The sequence below is a fragment of the Rhamphochromis longiceps genome, linkage group LG22 (genome assembly GCF_057381845.1).
Source record: "Rhamphochromis longiceps isolate RC_006_pf linkage group LG22, R_longiceps_female_GT1.1, whole genome shotgun sequence".
NCBI lineage: Eukaryota > Metazoa > Chordata > Actinopteri > Cichliformes > Cichlidae > Rhamphochromis > Rhamphochromis longiceps.
This window is the reverse complement of record NC_140577.1, coordinates 13273501-13289914: the sequence shown is the minus strand read 5'-3', so window position 1 is coordinate 13289914 and position 16414 is coordinate 13273501. Positions and strand designations below refer to the sequence as shown.

General features: G+C 40.8%; 1 protein-coding gene across 2 annotated transcripts in view; it reads left to right on the top strand.

Annotated features, from left to right (window-relative positions):
* The window catches only part of efna3a (ephrin-A3a), an 82237-nt gene that overhangs the window by 33315 nt on the left and 32508 nt on the right, over positions 1–16414 (top strand). The gene's annotated exons all lie outside the window — the stretch shown is intronic.

The window sequence follows — 16414 nt, the reverse complement described above, 5'->3', positions numbered from 1 at the left end:
TTATTGTCAGCCAAAAAACTTTTAATCACTTAATATATTACAGTGCAACTGAAGCATAAATAAAACATATAACGCCCCTTTGTGATAGAAGGATATTGTTGCTGGTTGAAGCATGAATAAGGTCTAGTTTAATCCAAGCAATCAACTGAAGATGTTGTTACAGGACAGATCTGTACCTGTTTTTTGAAGTGTGACATTCCTCAGACTGGAACGTGTCCAGCTTGCTCCCAACTGGGCTGTTTGGTGGTTCAAGGCCCCCTTTTTGCCCGGCAAGTAGGGGTGCCGAAGGGCAGCAAGGGAGGAGGCTGGTTGAATCATTTTTACTCTGGGGTTGTCATAGGTCTCTTAACTTCCTCACAAATCAATACAAGCCTTAAACTGCAGCCAAGCGGCTCAAACTGACTGCAATTTCTTCCTAACGCTGGTTTCGTCCACGTTTTTAATCAGTAATAACTGAGCAGTTTGAACTGAGCCAAACACCCCTGTGGGCCAGAGAACACTGACTCATGTTGTTCGCGCGCATTAATAATTTATTATAGCATGTAACACAGGATAATTAACCGTGCTGTTAAATACAAGCTCAGTACAAAGTGCCATTCAGCCCGGATGCTGTTTTCCGAGAGTGAGAAAGCACAGGGTGATGACTAAGCCATCCATCTCTGTTGTGAATGATTATAGGCTTCACACTTTTTGTTTGGTTTGCATTTTGTTTCATCGTTATGTCAACAACAAGTACTACAATTAGGGTGTTATTAATCAGCTGCTCAGTCGTGAGCCAGACAAAACTTTATTTCCCGAGTTCAATAAAAATCCATCTTAGTGCTTAATGAAATACGGCTAGGGATAACTTATTACTTTACCTTTAGGTTTTAGTATTGATAGCAGAGTAATCAATGCTTTCTCATCCCAGGGCACCAAATACTGCAATTTTGTCAGGAGGAACCTTGTGTGTCACGTTGTGCACATGTTCTGTTCATGCACAAAGTCTACATTATAAGTTCGGAGGAGCGGACATCAGACAGGAGACCGTGATTTGTGTCCTGCTCAGAGCTTTGGCTAGCTTTAGGCAGTTACTGTAAGCACTCTGTGAGGTTTAGGGAAAGGTTGCGGTTTGGTTAAAATTCATCCCTTCAAATTTGCTCAGTGGCTCAGTCACACTAGAATGAAAATAGCCTCCTTGTGACTAGAAAAAATGGGTGATTGTCTGGTGAGTAAATTTTTCACTTTCAGTGACCAATTGCAAGTAGCTGTGTCAACAACTTTTATTTTTCAAGATTATTTTTGGCTCCTTTTTTTTTGGACAGTGAAACAGTGAAGAATAGACAGGAAGGAGGGGAGAGAGAGCAGGAGAAGACACGCAACAAAGGGCCGCAGGTCGGACTCAAATTTGGGCTCCTGCTTTTAAGCTGTAATGCATATGGGTGGCTGCTCAACCACTGACCTAAACTGGTTTTGTTTGAACGACGAATGCCAACACGCTTTAATCAGGCCGAGTCAGTCTGCTCTGATGAGTGCAAGTCGTCTGCGACTCATTTGCAAGAGTGAACTCCACTCAGCCGGGTTGTTAGCGCAGTGTATTTTGTTATATATTTCTACAAAAAAACACCATTGTCATTATGCTGCTACATCACTGTCCTGCAGCAACTGCGTCACTATTTACGGAGGAATTTCTAAATTTTTGTTTCAGGTCGGATTCAGGCGTGGTTTTGGATGGACTTTGAATCTAAGTAGTTAACGTACGTACTGTATGTAGATAGCAACAGATTTGTGATTTTCACAGATCTTTCACAGTTAATTGCAGTATTGTATCACAGAATGATTTAATGTAATTGCCAACCTGACAGAATTTAGTCACAAACTGACATCAGACTGACTCTTATTGGAGTTTCGTTGCCAAACTTGCTCTGAAACTGGCAACTGACTGCAAGTAGTTATAGACCTGGTTCTCGCAGTGAGATTGCTCGTGTTTACAGTAATTTCTCTGTTTTCACTGGTGTTACTGGGATATTTCTTGCTTTTAAATGTGATCAGCTGCAGTTATATTGCTGATTGTTCAAGTCATCTTAAGCAGAAATTCTTTTCTCTGAAATTATCGTTTTGTATATCTTACAGTAGAAATCAGGCCTTCAAGACTTTAATTATTTGTAATATTAACATGAAACAGTTAAACTCTTCTTTAATGATCATTACAGATCACATTGAGTAAGTGCAGCAGACTTGTGGTATGCTGATTTTACCTCACTGGGTTAGCTCTGGACTCTTATTGTTCCACCCAGTACTTTGTGTCTATAAAATCTCATCACACCACAACACCTTTACTTCTGTGGTGGCTCATAGTTCATTCCAAGCCAGAAATTCTCCCATAAACTATTTATTTTTATGTAATTTATCGACTTTTTGAAAAATCTTGACTTTGTCCCCACCACAGAGGAAGAATGTGAGATGTGGTTGAAAACTTTGAAATTGCTATTATCGTTTTATTTTGTCTAAATATGATCTTTTTTTTTTAAATATTACGTTGTTTTGCAGAAAACCAAATACACACAAAAAAATCTGCCAATTGTTTGGTGCTAATTTGAATTACTCAAGAATCGGCGATATTCCTTCCCATCAGTACGCAGAATGACTTCGTTATTTATGAGCTTCAGTTGTTTTTCTCAGCTTTTCTTTTGTCGTTTCTTGTACTGAACGTACTTTTCTCTTTCACTGCCTCATGCTGCCTTTACTTGAGTCCCTCCATGTTACATTACAAGCAGACCAGCGATTTGATTCTGTCAGCCCTAATCTAACCAATGTAACTATCTAATTGATCACTTCTGTGTAATTGGAATCATTTGAAGCTTTATGCTCCAATCCATGTTAGCCATGCTCCAGTCCCCTCTGTAACACTGCTCCCCCCACCCCCCCTTTTCTCCTTCCTCTCTCTTTCCTCTTGCTCTCTCCCTCAATCCCCAGTGGTTCTGGTCCACTGCTCACCCTCCATCTCCCTTGGCTTTTTATTGACTGTTGAGTGTAAGGCGGTGTTAAACCAGCGTCGATGTAATAGTGGGCATTAGCCCTTTGAACTGCCCTTAATCTGGCTTTAATATACTCACATTTATTTTGGCAACACATATTTGCACTTGTATTAAAGCAAACACACACAAACACATGTGGACAGATATCTTACAGAAGTGTGTGTGTGTTAGGAAATTAGTGTGTGAGGGTGTGAGCAAGATGGTTCCTACATAAATGGGCATTGTAAAAGGGATAGCAAACCCGGTGCAAAGCCTGTCAGAAGCTCTTGTGTGCTCCAATGTACTAGAGCTGCGCTTCAGACTTGCCTTTAATTGGAATGTAATTGGAGAAGCACCATTGATCATGAATCACATTCAACTCAGTCTCCCTCCTCCCTGAACTCAGGGCTGTTCTGTTTTCCACTCACTGACTCTGAATCTTTCGCTCCCAGTATCCCTCCCTCCGTATGCCCCCTCTGCCTCCTTCTCCCATATGGAGAACGTCAGTCATGTGCAGTGGAGCGATGCAAAGGAACAAGGCCCCCTACTGGGTCCACAGGACGTGGGTCAATGTGCGTCTGGAGCACATGCAACAAGAAACAGAAAAAAAGGGGGGGGGGGGGGGGGCACAAAGAAGAGGAGAAAAGCGATTAAGAGAAGCAGAGGTGGGGGGAGATGAGATGGAGAGCAAAAGTGGAATCATTTATAATGGCTTGCGCGCTCTATTGCGCCATTTCATCCAGCATTTAGTTAAACGAGGTTTGTTTTGTTTTGCTTGTGTTGTTTCGAATGCTCGGAGAAGTCAATTTGTTGGCTCATTTGTCAAACGCTGGACTGCGTCACCGGCATCTCAGCGGTATCATGGAGCGGAGAAAAGCTCTCTCGCTCCGGAGTGTAGATGGGAATCAGGCTGCTGGAGATTGCCTGCGTACCGTCTTAAATGTGGACTGGAAAACAATGGAAACTAAGGGCACTAGCAGAGAACCTCTGTCCCAAATTGATTTTTAAGTGGAATTGGGCAGCATGAGCGAAGAGCTGGGGGTGGGAGTGGCGGGGTAAAGAGAAAAACAGAGAAAAAGAGGTGAAGATTGCAATGAACTGTAGATACCTTGAAGTGATGAAAGGTTTTAATACCACTGTTATGATTTTTTAGTAACACATTTTAGTCTTTAATTCTTTTTTAACCACAGATTTAAATCATAGTGTCCAACAAATAAGAGTCTTAACGAGCTGTAGGGTGTGAAAGTTTTACTTGTTGGCTGTTTATTTTGCAAACACTGTTGGCAGCAGATTTACCCAGCTGCAGCTAATTAACATTAATTGTTGACCCAACAGTGAGTTGACTGAACATCTAACACATCCTTGTTTGGTTAATATGCTCTCTGCATGCAAGTGTACACTTGTCCCAAGATTCCTATTATGAAGGAAGAAACCACACAGTGTAATTTTGATGTTAGCCTCACCACTCCAATTGGTCCCGTTTTGGATAAAGAATCTCTCTGATGAAGTTAACAAGTGAAAACCACGGGCAGCTGGCAGTCCGCGAAATCTTCCAGTTAAACTTCATTTGTAAAGCTCAGTCCGTAGGCATTCTTTGCAAAAGTCACAGTAGGAAAACCGAGAGGAAAATTTGTGCATGCTCACTGGGACACAAATGAATAAAACAGAGCCATCATTAGTTATCAGTTATTAGTGACATTCCCACTCATGAAAAGCAAGTATCTGTCTAAATATATACAGTATAGTTGGCATGACAAGGAGATACGGTACATCTTTCCTTCCTGCGTCACACTGGGAGGAAATAATGTAGTAAGTAATATGTAGAATATGCAGAAGTTGGTACCAATACCAGTAGAATTAAACCTGTGTCCATACACAAATTGTTTAAGAAAAAAAATTATACCAGGGATAATTTACTATGAGGTATAACAATAGTTCCAGTAGCTTAAACATTTGCATAATGTTAGACATTGCAATAGTTTTTACTTAAGCTTGACATCAGAATATCAATGTGATGCTATGGTGCTTCTAATTTGGACGTGACTCCTCTTTTAGTACGAAAAGCACAATAACATAATTTGCATATTGCCTTTTGCAAATCACTTATCAACCCTCGGTCATCTGCCTCCGTTGCAAAGTACTTCCATCCCTGAACCTTGCTGCCTTTCCTATGAGCAAGTCCGAGCGGAGCTACGGTGGCAGCTGCAGTAGTCGTCATTTTCTATGTGTAGTCTTTGCTGTGCTTGTGGTTGTCCTGATGTGCTGAAGGATACACAAGAACACTAGTAGCTGTATGCCCGCCATCAGAAAAATTTCAGCCTCTGTACATTAGCTGCCTACAGTATCTACGATAATAATTTAAGAAAAACCTCACCTTTTTCATATTTCGGTATTGAAGGGCATCATAAGGCTCAGTTCAGGTATCGTCACTGCTCAAGTGTGTATTTTAATTATTCATGGACCGTTAACAGTCTAAAAAGTAACTGGGATGCAGGTATTTCTATAAAATACATGTTTTTAAAATTCCTACTTGTACTTTTGAAATTATTCCTTTGTTTCTCATATGAGGGAGGGGCTGACAGTCATTTTTCAGCCATTAAAATGATGATACTGTCAGAAATTAAGACAGAGAACCCAAATGCAGGATTCGGAGAATAGCAATGACATAAGACAATTATTTTATTGAGCTGTTGTAAAAGTCCAGATGAAATACAAATTCCATAAAGTACAAAAACATGCAGAATGCATGAGGAAAACTAGGAGAACATAGGTAGCATAAACAGACGAGAGACGTGCGAAAGAGCGGACTATATTCACTCAAAAAGCTTGGTTGACCAATAAGAGAAAGAACAGGCGGAAACAGGAAGTAAAGATGAAGGCACTATCAAAATAATACATGAGTTGAAACCTGGTAAATACAAGGCACATAGAAAAGACACACGAAAGAATATCATAGAAAAATCAAAATGAGAAACGAATCTCAAGAAAGAGTAAATAAAACCAGGGACCACGACAGATATCATAAAATCTCCAACGCTAGTTAGTAAACAGCTGCATTATTTTTTCAGAAAACAGTGTGGTGTTATTTGGTATTTTTGTGTGGGCTAACTTGTCATCTTTATTGCAAAAGAATTTTTTCCATTATGGTCAAAATTGGTCAAATTCAGCAGCTACCCTGGCAATCAAGGTCAAAAGCTGCAATCATCATTTGGAGTAAGTGCACAGCTTGCCGGGTTCAATTTAAGACAACACTGCCTCACAATATATGCATTATGCAACTCTGAGCTGAGGTAGTGTGAACGTGCTTGGTCTCTGACTAAATAATTATTCCAGTCCATATTTTGTAGTGACAGTCTAGATGCAGGCCATTTATTTATCCTATCCAAGGCAGGTCTGTATATTGCTGTTGTGGAAGTAAGTCATGGCATCATTTTAATTTAACCTTCGGGCTTCAAAACTTAATCTCCATGGTCACATTATCTCAATGAGCAACAGGGCAGTAACTCAGAAATTGAGAGATATTATATAAATTAGAGTTTAATGATATGTGAAGTTTTTATTTTAATGTAAAAATGGGGTAAATTGCTCCTGCACGCATTAAAATTGGATATTTATTTTAAAGCACTCAGCTCTACCAAGGATTCAGCAAGGGAAATGAGAAAAGAGATGTGGATTGTGCTGGAAACTAGAGGAGGGTCAATGATCCTTCTTGGATATTTATGAGACATAAAGGGTGACATGAAAATGTGATCAAATGGATGAGACGGAGCGGGAGACGAACGTTTGAAAGAGCAACGATTACTGAGGAGGGGCCGAGAACCTATGGCTGGGTTGTAGCATTAGGAGGAACGAGAGCAAACAGCAAACAAAAGCCGAGCAATCAAACAGCGAAAAAGAAGAAGAGGAGAAAAAACCCCAGAGATGAATAAGGAGTCGCAAATGAAAATAAATGGAGAACGAGAAAATTAAGCAGGGGTCGTGAGATATGAGGATGTGAGGAGAGAAAAGAGGTGGTGAGTGGGTGAGGAGAGCGAGGGGGGAAAAAAATCGAGCAAGCAAAGGGGGAAGGTTGTTGTTTTAAGATCAGTACGGCTGAGTGCGTTTTCCCCTCTCTGGGGAGGGGGCCCATCGGCTCTCCGTGTCTGTCACTCCACTCGTTTATGCCTTGCTCCGAGGGAGAGGTAAAGGGCACTGAGTTGTTTGTGGGTGTATGTGTGTGCGTGCGCGTGTGCTCGAGGTGGCTCGTCTAAATGGGGGCAATTTGGAAGAGGAGTGCAATGCTCTTTTCATCAGCAAATGAGTCACCCTTCCTTTCATTAGGTCGCTTTTCTTCGCTCTTCTTCTTTCAGCGCTGTTCTTTCCCGCTCGCTTGTTCTTCCCTTACAAATACAGGCCACTCTGTCCTCTGCTTCTGTCATTTCCTTTTCTCCTGTTATTGAAATCTAACACTTTCACGTCCCGTGGTCATTATGGGTCTTATATATAAATCTGCTGATAGAAATCTGGTGATATTTTCCAGCCTCAGCCTGAAGTGAACGCTTCAGATTGCACCGTCCAACTGTTCCAAACCCCTGAACGTCTAGTACAAAGAATATAAAACACATTTAAGATACCTTAATGTTCAGTCATTCAAACATGTGTTGCTTGTTTTTTATTATATAGCTATCAGTATTTTTTTGGACACTTCTTTGGCTTTTCAGTGTTGGTCTGATCAAGATTAAAGCAACCAGTGATGCTGAAACACTGACAAGAAACAGCCTGATTTCACCGTCATTGCACTCCTGTGATGTGAGTTATTTTGTAGGGTTCAAAGAGAGATATAGTTCCTATTATGCATATTCTGTAGTGTTAAAAAAATCTTTTTTAATTGGATATGTCCAATATTTTCCTCATTTATTCTGAAATTCATTCATTCATTCAAGTAATAGGCTCCTATAAGTCTCCAGTGGAGTGGATTAGAGAGTGTACAAAATGCTTTGCTTAACTAAAGGTTAAAATGATTGTGTTTTATAATGCTGTTAAAAAAGTGACTTTGCTGCAGTAATGATGGTAATTACAATTAGTCACTTTCCACCCCTGCTGTTCACTTAAAATCACAGAGTAATGAAATGAATGTAGAATTACACGCCCATGGAAAAGCATGGTAACGCCTGGAATACATTTAGTGCTTTAAAATAAAAAATGAATTCAATAAAACATATAAAATCTAAATGAATGGATGAAAAATGAAAGCAAAATAAATGCCATCATTTCTTTTATGGTGTGTTTCTAAGAATCTGTGAAGGGACAAGAAGATGATGACTTTACTTTATAATACAGGCTGGCTAATGTGTGCTGTTTAATTAAAGGCCAGTATCAGTCAAATATATTAGCAAGCTAATTTATCTGTCTAGCCCGTGCGATGAGTGGTCTCCACACTGTCATAAAATTAACACTAAAATACGACTCTGTTTCAGTGCAATTGTGTTTTTTTTATTTACAACATGCCACATGCTCTATTTTTGGTAAGTAACTGTCAGGAGCCTCTGAAGCCAAGTTATCATTGTTTTTCCAGGTATTCAGACCTGTCACCACGAGTGTGTCTTTAGCCCAGTTGCCATGAAGGTTATCAGGCCAGCGCACAAACTAGACTAGAAGTGGAGGGGGTGAGCAGGGTGGGCTCCCCACAGGTTAGGAGGCATGAGTATGCAACGCCAGGTGCTTATTTTCACCTGTGTGTGTGCGTGGTGTGTGTTCCCGTGTGCGTTTGCAGGGCTGTCTGTCTGTTTATCCGCCTCTCTCTTTGCGTGTTAGTGTGTACCCATGTGCAGAACCTCCCAGCAGGAGCAGCCAAAGTGCGCTCCTCTAATGTCATCCTGTGGCCGTCCTCCAGCTAAAAGCCAGCGGCTTGCCCTCCTCAACACTCCGCCCCCCTCTTCCCCAATGTCACCTTTCCTCCTTCCACTTTTACTTTCTCCTCTAACACCTCCTTCACTCCACTCTCTCCCTCACTCACTCTCCATCCATTTGTCATTTTTCATCATCCGTCCGTGTTTGCTAATCTTCGTCCTTTTTCTGCTCTTCATCTCAATTCATCATCCCTACTTGGGTCTTGTGCTGAAGGTTACCCTGTGGCTGATGGAGAGGAGGCGAGGAACATAATCATAAAGACTGACAAGAATGGAAGAAGGAAGTTCTCTCTATTCTCCTTCTTTCTCTTTCTCGTTCTTTTTGTTCTTTCTCTTTGCTTCCTTTCACCGTCGGTTGCTCCTCTCCTGATCTCTGCTCCTCCATCTGCTTCTCCCTGTCTTTGTTACTCTGACACCACTCACCTCTCTCTCTCCTGCTGATCCCTCTGTACTGACAGCCATCAAATTTCCAGCAGATGGACAAACTTCACTGAAATGTGAAGTGATCGTCTGTGTGTGCTTAATTTAAAGTGATGCCAGGCAGTGCGACCTCTGCACGAGGTCGACGCCTTTGTGTTTACAGTTTGTGCATGTTAAATATGGCCAGCTCGCCTTGCTCTGTCATGCTTCACACACACCCACACAGCGAGAGCTCGGTACATTAGGCTGTTAGAGTATTCTATCTTTGCGGACATAAGGTCACATTCAGAGCTCATGAATGCCTCAGTACACAGGCCGGTTGCATTAGGCCCAGAAATCATGGCAAAGCGGCCCGTCTGTCTCTATCTGAAATTCTAATCACCGCTTGCAGACATTACTATTCAGCATGTGCTCCCGCTGGGTGCCCGTTAAGCGGCTAAGCTTTGCACTAAAGTTTTGGTTAAACCGTGAAGGCCAAAGCCAATTTCACAACACCCATATTTGTATTACATATTGATAAACACAATCTGTCTGTTACTTGCTGCCCCCAGTCTGCCGTCTCCTTCCCTTGCTCTTTGCTGTCAGTCTCCCTTCACCTCGGCCTCCACCGGTCCCTGCTCCAACTTCAAAACAGTGTATTTTTCCACGTTTACAGTGCATCCAGTGGACCCATTCCTGTTGTCACCAGTTATTTCTGCATTACACATCTTTTCTTAATAATCTCCTCTCACATCTTTCAATTTTCCCTTCTTTGCCGCCCTCCGTCTCTGCATTCCTTTCTTGTGCCTCGGTTAAAGCGGTTCACCTCTCCACTATCTCCATGCCCGGGCGCACTTCCGCCATTCGACACAATTCTTATCTTTCTCTCTATATTCCTTCATCTCTTCTTTTTCTATCCGTCTTCTCTATCTTGTTGCCCAGCTACCTCTCGCATACCCCCATCTCTGCGACCTCTATCCCCTCCCTTTCTGTCCCCCTGTCCCCCGGCTGAAATTAAACTCTGTCGGCACGAACCGGGCCCGACCACATCTCCCACCGAGGCTCAGCCACACGGACCCAAGAAAACAGACCTTGAAAAACAAGATAAAGTACATCAAAACTGCAGTGGGTTCACTGCTCCATGGGCAGTGTATATTTTTGGATACCATTTCACATTTTTACACTCTCCCTGCCCCGCTCCACCCAGTCTGTCTGTGTTTCTCTCTCCTTCTTTCTGTTTTGCTCCGTCTCTCTTTCTCTGTGTTTCTTTCACGGGCACACATTGTCGCAGTCTTGACAGTGAAGCGAGTCTGCAGTGATTAACATTGATTATAGTGGCTAACGAGTCTCCTTTTCATTCTGTTGGTGTGAACGTCTCTGTGTGTGTGTTTTAATATGTGTTATTGTGTATGGCTGTGTGTTCAGAGTGTGTACATAAAGCTGTCACTCATCTGGGCTGGGTGTGTGAGAAAAGAAAAGCCCAGCTGTGAGTACTTAGCAGTGTAGGTGTGTGTGTGTGTTTAATGGGATTGTACACAGACGGACGTGCGCTTGTGTTGATGCACTGCTGTGTGTGTGTGTGTGTACATATAGTATACTGATGTATTCAGCTGCTGTCTGTTTAGCAGAGAGACACATCCTTTGTTGTCTTGCCACATGGAACATTTTACCCACAGATTTGCTTAGTGAGAAGCAAACGGCCTGCAGCTTAATTCTACTTCCAGTCAACTGACCAGTCACATCTGTCATTTTACATCAAAAACACACTGGATGCCCTGTTGCGTTTCATTATTTGAAATATATTTATCCCTGTGTGAACATTTACATTTTATTTTCTCGCCTTTTTTTTCGCTCGTTTGCCAGGTTAGTTACTGTTTTAGTCTGGATAAGGTTGAAATAAATATCAGGATATTTTAAACTACTCTACCCAATATTTTATTTTTACAATATATTGGAAGCCATCTAGAATCATCACCAGACTCTGCTGTTCAGCTCAGTTCTGCTGAACACTTTTACATCTTTCCACCACAGATGGCCTATGAACACTGGATATAGCTTCTAAACCTGATTTCTTTCTAATCACAGACAGCGGGTAACTCCACTGGATGCAAAAAGTGCTTGAAGCGTACTTCTTGACCTGACGGTTACTGCATGAAACTAGTTTCAAAAAGAGTGCTGCACCAAAACCTCTCTGTGACTGCTTTGATCATTAGAAGACTGTAGTTTGCATGCAAGGCAGAGACTTTAAACACTTGCTAACTACCATCAAGCAGTGGTGAATCTTGAAAAGCTGAGATGCAAACCGGAGAGGCAGATCTGAAAACAGATTGCCTTATAAAATGTGTTGGCCGCAGCAGCAATCGACACATTTTAGCTTGAAAGCAGATGTTCCACATTTGCATTGCACTCTTTATGGTTTTATTACTGTTTAGCAACTAGTTGGCAAATGTTTTCAGATAATTTAGCGTCTTGCATGCAAACTACAGGCTGCTAGCAACTGAAACAATCACAATGATATTTAGCAATTTCACCATTTTTTATCCATTCAAATAATATGCTTCTTTAAGTCTCCACCCGATTGCAGAGAGCACAAAATGCTTTGCCTAGCTAAAGGTAAAATTATTGGGTTTTATAACACTGCTAAAAAGTGACTTTGCTGCAGTAATGATGGTAATTACAATTTGTCACATTCCACCCCTGCTGCTCAGTTAAAATCACTGCGTAATGAAATGAATGTAGAATTACATGCCCATGGAAAAGCATGGTAAAGCCTGGAATACATTTAGTGCTTTAAAATAAAAAAAATGAATTCAATAAAACATATTAAGCATTTAAACGAATGAACGAATGAAAAATTTAAATACAATAAATGTCATCAAGGGGTTATTTTTATAACGTTTGATTAAAGGCTGCTATGAGTCAAATATATTAGAAAGCTAATTTATCTGTCTAATCCAAGCAATGAGTAATGTCCACACTGTCGTAACACTAAAATATGAGAAATGTTTGGGACAGCAAACCATCTCCTGCAACCACTTGCCAAATTGTTGGGGAATGTATTTTTCCATAGCAACTGGTGGTTCCATAGCAACTGGGAGGGGTCACTGACCAGGAGGTGGGCCTGTTTGACTGGGCCTTTAGCAATTTATTTCACAGCAACTGTGAGACCTGAGGAGCCCATGGTCTTTGTCACTGGTTTTAAGCCTTAATGAATACAACATTTTTTCTTTTCTTTTTTCTTTTATTATTATTATTATTATTATTATCATTATTATTATTATTATTTTTAATTATGGGCTCTGTGGGAGAAAAAATAGACTTTGGAGTGTGGATATCTTACACTTCACAGGGCAAACAGTGTCCTTAGTTTCTTGGTTTCAGGTCAAAGCTTTACAATGAGATTTCAACAACCAGTGGGAGACATCATGGTGGTTACCATTTTAAATGCAGTCTACGATTCCACTCGTGTTTTTCTTGTTAAGTGTTGAAAATATTGCAACAACAAAAACAGAAGATAAAAGTATTGCTAATGTTGCTCTATATCTGCTCTTTGTGATAAATACAACTCATTTGCTGTCGTGCCCCACAATACTTTCAGACAATAGTACGAATATGTGACAAATTAAAGGAAAAACCTGAACCCTCGATCCTTCCAGTGAGAGCATGCAGTATCTCTGTTATGCTATGAGGCGGATCAATACAGTGCTGTTCTGATTGATCACCTTTACCCTATGATGAAATATCTCTTTCCTAATGAGAGTAGTCTCTTCTAGGATGACATTTTTATTTATACATTTTTTATTTAACCAGGAGGTCCCTTAAGATTAAAATCTCTTTTTCAAGGGAGACCTGGCCAAGAAGGAGCAGCGCTACAAGGTTACAAAAATTATTAACACAAATATAACACAAATACACATAATTATAATAAATCAAATTAAAAAGAACATGTAAGATAACATAACATACAAGTCCAGCTCAGAAATAGCAGTTGGGCTGTTCTTGGTAAGAGCGCTGAACTGCCACAGGTGGACAAAAACATTCAGGTTTAGTTTGTTCTGAAGGTTACTTCATGACCAGTGTGCAAAATAAAACATCACTGTTCTGCTAAGCTCAGAAATCATTCCTGGGTACCAAAAAGATGAGACATGTGGAGGGGAGAAAATCATAGCAGTTGTTTGTAGGTGTTAAAAAGTTGCATAGATAAGAAAGGACTTTACCCAGTGTCACCCACCCAGATACCTACATTGTTGTAGGCTTTATCTAGAACTTTATCCAAGAAAGGTCTTATTATGATAATAAAAACACAATAACCGTTAACATTTTCATGAAGTGCTCAGTATGCACTTTGAAGGAAAACATGTCACCCACCCAGATACGTAAGTTTTTGTAGGCTGATACTTTTTTTTAATTATGTCTCCACCTGGGAGACATATTACCAACATTATCTCAGATATGAAAGGGATTTCTGGACATAACAATGTAAATTTACCAGATCTGTTGGACATGAGGGGGTCACTGAATGATTGGTTGATGTAGCTGCAAACCTAAACACCTTCGGGAGAACTGAAGTGTTAGGCAACGGTCTCGATAACCATCATCAGAACAAGAGAATAATGCATGCTTAGATTTCCAGAGACTTTGCATGCAGTAGTTGACACTTTGCTAAGACATACTATGTTCTTTTCATTTGTTAACCTCCCTAGATTTGCTTGCTCGTTGCTCCAGTTGGCCTTAGAAATAAGAGGTATAGATTTATGGCAATGTATGTCAGTCATATTTACAGCATAATGTAAAATGACAAATAAAATAACAAAACTTAACTTCAGCACTTACACTCTTAGTATGCATGAATTGAACGATTGATATTTTTAACTACCACCTGATTAAAGTGAGTGAAAACTTACCAATTTATATAATAATGACATAACACAGTCTAATCCTCACAATACAATTCTGCTGACAGGTGATAAATCGTATAATTAGATTTTTTCCCATACCTAGCTTTCGGTGCATAAAGGCATACCAAATCGACTGTCAAAACAAAGGTGGTATAGAGTGTGCAAGTCTAAACAAAAGCAGATAATTTGCATGTGCTGGATGTTTCAGGTGTGACTGAGCGTGTTGATTTGGTCCTGTATGATACCTGAGCACAGTAGCTCATGCGGTAACCCTCCTGGCTGAGGTGGTGTAGGCTCAGTGAGCCTTTGAGGCGCAGAGATTCACATCCGACATGGCTGCCTGAGCCATAAGAACAACTCCATGAATTATGAAAGGGCAAAAGCCATTGGCTGGGCTGTTCTGAGAGGGGAGGAGATGGAGCAAGAGATAACTACACATTGTAGATAGATACAAAGATAGTGTAGAGTGAGCAAAGTGGAAAAAATACAGTAGAAAAAGATGCACTGGCACAAAAAAAGGGAGGGTGGGGGGAGAGATAAAGCTTGCATGTGTAGTGAAGTGAAAAGATGTTTGTTTTGGAGTGAGGGGGAAAAAGTGTGTGTATGTTTGTCTTTGTGTGTCTTTCTTTCGGGAGGATCGACAATGCATCCTTCCCGAATCTAACCAGCTGTGTGAAGAATTGCTAACTACGCCACTGGATTTAGACTCATCACTAGGCCCACAAAAGCAACATTTTCACACAGCATACAGCACACAGGCTTTGTTCCAGCCTCTTCAAACAGTTTTTACTGTGGAGGTGTCACAGCACGCCAGGCGGGGATCTGCTGCCCACCATTTCTAAACCCCAGCAGAAAACAGAGGAGTGACGGAGTGAGGGGATTTTTTTTTCTTCTTGCACCAATTATCTAATGTGTGATCTTGGGGCCTGTCTGCCTGTCATGCACAGCCTCTGGTTTATTCTGTCTTTTAATCTTTCTAGTAATCTTTTTGCCACTGCTGAGCCAGTGTCACAGCAGTGAACTCCAAGACAAGGCAATTCCATTAGGAGATGGTATGAGGCGGTATTCATTATTGGCCTCGGCTAGATGCTGCACCGCACATGGAAGGGTGGCAAGGGGGTGTTTTAATTTGATTTGATTCCTCAGGATAATGCATTGTGCCTCATCGCAAAGTTGTTCCAGAGAGGGGATTTCCATATTCACAAGGAGGTATTGTAGATATTGAAAGCAGGTTGATTTCCTTGTGTATCATTGTCTGGTGTAATTCACCCCTACCCACAATCCTTTGCCTCTCCCTCACACCGTTCCAGGTCTATCTCTGTGAAGCCTCCTCTCTGAGCGGGCCTCTAAAATCCCAATTGCATTAAACCAAACCGGAGTTATGAGCATAGGGAGTTTAATTGCTGGATTTGAGTGCTTACTAGAGTGTAAGCCATATTGCTGACAGTGTGAGTTGCCACACCAATGCAAAGCCTAAAGCCCAGGGGCCAATAATAGCCAGAGAAATATTCCCTAGTGGTCCTTGGAAACATTCCAGTGTAATAAAAGAAAAGAGAAGATACGGAAGCATAGAGCTGCCACCCAGGCAAAAGAAAAATACAAGTGTATCACGTTATAACGTGAAAGGTTTATTGTTCTAACAAGATACTTTTCCTGTTTGTACAATATACTATCATGTTTGTACAATATACTTTTCACGTTTGAACAACATAATATCACGTTATTACAATATACATAATTATCACGTTCGTACAATATAATTATCACGTTCGTACAATATAAATATTATATTGTACGAACGTGATAATTATATTGTTTGAACAATAAAATTTTCACGTTATAACATATATTTTATTGTTCGAGCATGATATATTGCCGTAAAGATACGGAAGTGTAAAACATAGTGAAGTGGGTGACAGTGCAGATCAGAGTGCGAGAAAATGGCTCGTTTATTGGAATTAATTAAGTTCTATTTTATGCTTGGATTGAGGCATGGGGAGATTTTGCTGTTATTGAGCAGTTTGGACAGTATTGTGATAAGCATGCGGACACTTAGAAGAAACCTAAAACGCATGGGACTGTACAGGAGAAAGAATGAGTCCGATCCGATTGAGGTGGCACGATTTCTTATTGATCAACTGGAGGGACATGGGAGGCTCCATGGATACAAACTACATCACCTGAACTGCATTCAGGCAGGTTATGTTGTCACGCAGAGTATTGTGAGACATTT